A 7,118-nucleotide genomic window follows, 5' to 3' on the forward strand; every position below is an offset into this window, starting at 1 on the left:
TTCTTCACATCCTCACCAACATTTGTTATTGTTTGCCTTTGTGATGATAGCCATTTCAACAGCTGTGAGATGATATCTTATTGGGGTTCATTATCTGGATGATTAAGGATGTTAAGCACCTTTTCATATATTCTTTGCATATTTGCATATCTTTGGAGAAATTTTTATTCAGGTCCTTTGTCCATATTTAAGTAAAGTTTTTGTTTTTGTTTTTGTTTTTTTTTTCCCTTTTGGATGTTTGTTTGCTATGGAGTTGTTTGAGCTCCCTATATGTATTCACTATACTAATCCCTTATCTGATATGATTTGCAGTTTTGTATCCCACTTTCTCAGATGCCTTTTCATTGTGCTGAATATTTCCTTTGATGTACAGAAAGTTTTTAGTTTAATGTAATCCCATTACTTATTTTTGCTTCTGGTACCTGTCCTTTCTGTGTCAAATTCAAAAAATTACTACCTAGACTGATGTCAAAGAGCTTTTCCTCCATGTCTTCTTCTAGTGGTTTTATGATACCAAATCTTATTTTTTAGTCTTTAATCCATTTGGGGTTAATTTGTAAGATAGATTTCCAATGCCATTTTTCTGCATGTGGTTTTCCCATTTTCCTGATGTCATTTATTGAAGAGACCACACTATACCCCTTGAGTATTATTCATAACTTAATCAAAAATAATTTAACTTCTTCATGGGTTTATTTCTGGGTTCTCGATTATGTGTCGTTGATCTATGCTTTTGTTTATATCATACAGTATCATACAGTTTTGATTACTATAGTTTTAGAATGGAGTTTGAAATCAGGAAATATGAAGCTTCCTGCTTTATTCTTCTTTCTTGAGATTGCTTTGACTATTCAAGGTCCCTTGTGGTTCCATACAGATGTTAAGACTACTTTTTCTCTTTATGTGAAAAATGCCATTGGAATTAAGATACATACTACCTTGAATCTGTAGATTACTTTGGGTTGTATGGACATTTTAACAAAATTGATTCTTCCAACTCAGGAATATGGGATATATTTTTTATGTATTTGGGTCTTTTTCAATTTCCTTCAACAGTGTCATTACAGTCTTTGGTGTACAGATTTTTCACCTTCTTGGTTCATTTTATTCCTAATTTTTATTCTATTTGAAGCTATTTTAAATGGAGCTGTTTTCTGAATTTCTCTTTTAGTTAGTTTGTTATTACGTAGAAATACCTCTGATTCCTATAACCACTGAATTTATTTTTCAGTTCTGATGATGTTCTTATGAAAAACCTCATGGTTTTCTACATATATTTTTCTGTCATCTGAAAACAGACAATTTTACGTCTTTTTGATGGGATTCCTTTTACTTCTTTTATTGCCTTAATGATCTGGCTAGGATTTTGAGTACAGACATACCTTGGAGATATTGCAGCTTCAGTTCCAATATTCAATAACATACGTCACATAAATTTTTGTGACTTATGTTCCCTAGTGCATATAAAAGTTATGTTTCCTTTATACTACTGTGTATTACGTGTGCAATCAAATTATGTCAAAAAAAGTGCATGTCTCAATAAAAAATACTTTACTGCTAAAAATGCTAACCATCATCTGACAAGGCAGGATTGCCACAATATTCAGTTTGTAAAAAAATGCAATATCTGCAAAGCACAGTAGAATGAAATGCAATAAAAAGAGGAATGCCTGAACTATGCTGAATAGAAGTTGCAAGAGTGGACACACATCCTTTCTGATCTTAGAGGAAAAGCTTTCAGCTTTTCACCATTCAGTAAGATGTTAGCTGTGCTTGTTTGTATGAACAATATTATATTTAATATTAGCCTGTTGTGGTACCTTCCTCTTCATCTAGTTCGCTGAGATTTTGGATATAGAAAGTTGTATTTTGTCAATAAATCTATATTTGCAAATATTTTCAGCTCCATCCACCATCAAGGAAATGCAAATTAAACACAATAGGTGATAATGCTATGCATTCTCTAAAATACCTAAAATGAAATGCTGATAATGCCAAGTTTGGTGAACATGGGGAGTAACTGGAGTTTTCATATCCTGCCAACAGTGTAAATCATTTTGGAATAAATTTGACAGATATAAAATGGGCTGGTATATTTTTTTAATTTTTATTATAGTTGATTTACAATGTTTTGTCAATTTCTGTTGTACAACAATGTAACCCAGCTATACATATATTGGCCTGATATATTTTTAAGGTAAAAAAATGTTTGCCTCTCTTTAGAGAATTAGCCTAGTAACAAACTGACCCTCCTCACAGAAAGGAACCTTAAACTTTGGATGAAAACTAAGAAGCAACTACTCAAGAGCCCTGGAGAGTGAACAAAAACAGACAGGATTTGTTGGCAAGTAAAAACTTGAAGCAAGTGATCAGCATAAATCAGGTTTCCTAACTGCTGTGCCTTTACCCTGAGGGCACCCAGTTAGCAATGTTGCTTATATTCTAATAGAAAGTCTCATATTTTTGTATATAGCAACCAGAGAAAGAACTAAGAACACAGAAGAATGAAAGAGGAATACAGGAGAGGAGAACCAAAAAAGAGAAACCCAGAGTCACATACAGACTTGTCCTAAATCCCTTTGAGTTGTCATCCATGTCCTTTTGGGGATGACTTCTTATAAAATCTGAACTGAGATCTAAGTGTCACCCACCACAGGCATCATAGTGCTTACAGTTTGAATTCCAACAGGTGTCCGCTAAAGCAAATAATTCTATACAAATTAAGAATATGTAAAAGATTTCAGAGTTTCTGTGACATAACATTGAAATAGTCCAGGCTACATTCCAAATTAAGTGATATATGAAGTGCCAGTTAAATGTGACACATTCTCCAGGTAAAAGATGAACAATGAGCAATAAATTGCATCCTGCTAATGAACTAAGTGTTGGAAATATCTAACAATGACTCTAAACCTGCTGTAACTATGACTGGTGAGATAAAGAAAAACTTGTTCATTATGAATAAAAACAGGAAATTCACAGAAAACAAGTAAATATAAAAAAGAATCACATGGGAATTTTTAAACTTAAAAAGTACAATATCTAAAAAAAAATATATGAACGTAACAATGATCCAATCCAATAAGAGAGACACAGAATGAGAAAAAGAACAACAGAGACTGAGGGACCAGTAGGACCACAGCAGAGGGCACTACGTATAGATATGTGCACTCAGAGAAAGTAGAAAGAGAATGTGTCAGAAAAATATTTGAAGAAGTAATGGTTCTTCTTCAACTTCTCCTCCAAAATTTAGTCAAAAACAACAAATTTAAAGTTCCAATCGGTTCAGTGGAGCCCCAAAAAGAATAAATATTATGAACACCATGCATAGGCATATGAAATTAAAGCTGAAAAATCCAAAGATAAGAAGACTGTTAAAGTATCCAGAAAAGTGACATATTCCATAAGGGAAACAAAGATTTGATGGTACAGAGTCTTATCAGAAACTCTGAAAGGCCAAAGGCAGTGAAACAGTATCTTCGTAACATGAAAGAAAGTTAAAAAAAAAAATAATTTCCAACCCCAGATTCTAATGTAAGCCAAAAATATCCTTCAAGGTTAATGACAAATAAAGATATTTTGTGGTAATTAAAAGCTATGAGTCATCAGCAAACTCCCTCTTTAAGAAATGCTAAAGGAAATTCTTCACTCTGAAGGTACATTGCCAGAAGAAAAATCAGAGCTTCAGAAAAGAATGAAGGGTATCAACAGTGTTAAATATTTAGATATATGAAATAATCCACTTTTCCCTTCTTTTCTTTTAGAGACATACATACCTGTTTAAAAAATATATAAGAATGATGCAAAGAGTTGAAGCTAAAAAGTCAAAAGACAAGTGAAAATCGTATCCTAACCTAAAAATATTCAAGTAATCCAAGGAATACTGAAAAGGGAGTATAGAGCACAAAAATCAGAGGAGACAAGTAATATTGTGTGTGTGTGTGTGTGTGTGTATTTATATATATGTGTAAACATAAATGCAATCATATCAATAATTACACCAATCTACTGCAGAATATATTCCAGAAGCAAAGTTATTGCAAAGTGTAAGAAAGAAGGTACTTACATTATTTTGAGTTCTTTGGTATCAGCTTGTCAATTTCACAAACCAACAGAAATCTATAAAAGCAAAGAGGTGAATGATTGAGAAAAAATTTTAAAAGCCAAAAATTGGTTCTTTGCAAAGACAGCAAAATTGATAAACTATTCATTTATCAGATCAAGAATTGAAAAGAGTTAACACAAATGACCAGTATTAGGAATAAAAAAAGATCTGTAACTATAAATTCTACATATATTAAAAGGATAATGGAAGAATATTTTTATCAATTTATAGGAACGAATTGGGAAAGCATGATTAAATTTCCTAAAAATTCTTTGAAAATACAATTTACTATGGGTAATACGAGAGAAACATAAAATATCATTTTCCCTAAGTCTTTTAAAGAAATGGAATTTGTCAGCAAAACCTTTCCACACACAAAAAAGTTCAGAAGAGTAATTTCACTTGTGAATTCTTTTGACCATTAGAAGAAAAAATAACACCAATCATTCAGAAACTCTTGAAGAAACCGTGAAGGAGGGAGCATTTATCAATTTGTTTCATGAGATCAGTATAAAACTAAAAACAAAACCTGGCAAAGATGTTACACAAAAAGTAAGTTCCACACCCAACAGCACGCATAAACAAAGACAAAGAAAGCCTTTACAAAGAAATTGCAATTTTGAATCCAAAATATATGAGAAGATTGGAGTCAATAGAATGTATCCCAACAATGCGAGACCAGTCAATATTCTCAAGCAATTAATGCAATTCATCATATTAAGAAAATAAAGGAAAAAACAGGTAATCATTCCAAAGGACAAAAAAAAATTGGACAAAATACTCCATCTGTTCACGGTTTTAAAAATTAAAGTGTCACTACAATAGTAATAAAAGGGAATTTCCTTTATCTGATCAGTGAAATCTGTGGAAAAGCCCTAAAGCTTATATCAATCATACTTAATGGTGAACTATGGAATGTTTTCCTTAAAGATTAAAATACAGAAAAATGGAGCTCATCCTCATGACTTCTCATCAATAATTTACTTGAAGTATTAGCAGTAAAAAGAAAAAAAGCATAAAATCAGAAAGAAAAAAAGTAAAACTGTCTCTATTTGCAGATAATGTGCAAAAAAATAATCAATGCAAAAAAAATCTAAGGAATCCACAAAGCAAACTAACAACAACTAATAAGTCTATATGGCAAGGTTATAGAATAAAAGTTAATGTACAATTATCAATTTAAGTGTATGCAGTAGCAATAACCATGATAAACACAGAAGACTCCATTTGTATTAGCAGAAGTGTAAAATACTTTAAAATATACATAATAAAGGACATATAGGATCTCGTCTATGAAAAATTAAAGAAAGTGTGAAGGGAGAGAACTTCCATAGTTTATGTGTTGTAAGACTCACTATTGTTAAAATCACAGTTCTCCCCCAAATCACCTATTGCACCAACATAACCCCCATCAAAATTTAGCTGCCTTTTACTTCTTTGGAAATTCACAAAATGATGCCAAAAGCCCTAGACCAGTCAAAGAAATATTAAAATGAAGAAAAAACCCAGAGGGCTTATATATATTTTTAAATTTCAGTAAGCTACACTAACTCTGAAGTATGTTGTTAGCATTAGCAGAGATATATAGACTAGTGTACCTGAAGGAGTAATAGAGAAATCCATCCGTACGTATTTGCTTCAACGATTTGCAACAAAAGTGCCAAAGGCATTCAGTAGGAGAAAGGATAATTTTTCAATGAATAGCATTGGAACAATATGGAAAAAAGTAATCATGAACTCTTATCTCACAATATTGAAAACTTTTCAAAAAGGCTCATAGAGCTTCATATAAAACAAAAGTTATAAATCATCTAAGAAAACACGTAGGAGGAATTTTTTTGAGACTTTGGATTAGGCAAGAATTTCTTAGGACATGTAAACCATGAGTCATAAATAATCTATAAATTGGACCTTAACAAAACTTTAAATATTTTTCCTTCCGAAGACATGATCAAGGAAACAAAAGGAGGAAATATAATACATAGCTGGCAAATGCATATGGTATAATATAGACAGTTCTGCAGGAAATGTATTCCCTTTACAGAATGACAGAACATAGTGCTGGGAAATAGGCAGCAAAAGTCTAATTGTTGCAATTCTTTTTACAAAAGATAACGCTTTTACTAAGGCATTTGTAGGAGAGGAAGAGAAGAGGATTATGCTTCTATATCTTAGTGAACTCTTTTTACATGCATTTTAATAGTACCTGTTTTTCATATTCTGTTTTAGATTTTATTATAGTAAGTAAGTAAGTAAGATTACAAGGATGAAGTCCCATTTTCCTCATCTGTTTAGGAGAGGCTGAGTTTAGGGAAGGAGGTACAGGGAAGGAGCAGGACTCAGAATGTTCTCACCTGACAGAAAAAAAAAAAAAAAAAAAAAAAGAGCCGTTGGACAAACAGTGATGAAAGGGGAACTGAAATACGAAGGAAGAGACAGAGGCCATGGGATGGGTACAGGCCCAATCGGAACAGAGCCAGACAAGTTCTGAAGACCAGAGAGAGCAGGATGAAAGCCCAGTACCCAGCGCTGGAGAGCATACAGCTGTTCCAGATGAACCCTTCAAGTTTTCTAACCAGGGAACGAAAAAAAAAGAAAAAAGAAAGATGGACAAATTATGAGAATCAAAGACACTAAGTTTGGGCCTTTTAATATAAATTTGTCATGTCTCCATTGACCTTTCTCAGGCTCTTCTCTTTCTAATTCCCCAGGAAACACCCTTTACTTTTAACTCACCGGGCTTAATCATCAACAAAATAGGTCCGTTTCTTCGCTTCTCTTGAGCCCCCTCTGAAATACTGAAGCCTGCCACCTGCAAGTGTCAGTCACAACACCCAGTTGTCTTCCTCCCTGTTCTGTAACCAGCAGGGGTATGAGAGGGGCACAAGGGCAGGAAGCCCCAGAGAAGGGGACTCTGGACTGTACTTTACTCTCCTTTGCTCACATGATGGCAATAAATTTGACTTCACATAAATGTAAAGCTGATATATATGCTCACACGAAGACACATACA

At 33.1% G+C, this 7,118-nt stretch overlaps 1 protein-coding gene across 7 annotated transcripts in view; it reads right to left on the reverse strand.

The window, feature by feature from the left end:
• LOC106504370 overlaps window positions 1–7,118 on the reverse strand; it is a 51,156-nt gene extending 44,038 nt beyond the window's left edge. For 2 of the 7 annotated variants that reach the window (XM_021098473.1, XM_021098472.1), the window contains exons 1-2: window positions 6,842–7,117; window positions 4,067–4,119 (exon numbers count right to left, since the gene is read on the reverse strand). The gene's annotated coding sequence lies outside the window, so the exon portion shown is untranslated. Of the gene's footprint in view, window positions 1–4,066; window positions 4,120–6,841 lie in introns of all 7 variants that reach the window. The other 5 variants (XM_021098470.1, XM_021098474.1, XM_021098478.1 and 2 more) reach the window with 5 other exon arrangements.

This window comes from Sus scrofa, chromosome 7 (genome assembly GCF_000003025.6).
Source record: "Sus scrofa isolate TJ Tabasco breed Duroc chromosome 7, Sscrofa11.1, whole genome shotgun sequence".
In the NCBI taxonomy this organism is placed as follows: Eukaryota; Metazoa; Chordata; class Mammalia; order Artiodactyla; family Suidae; genus Sus; species Sus scrofa.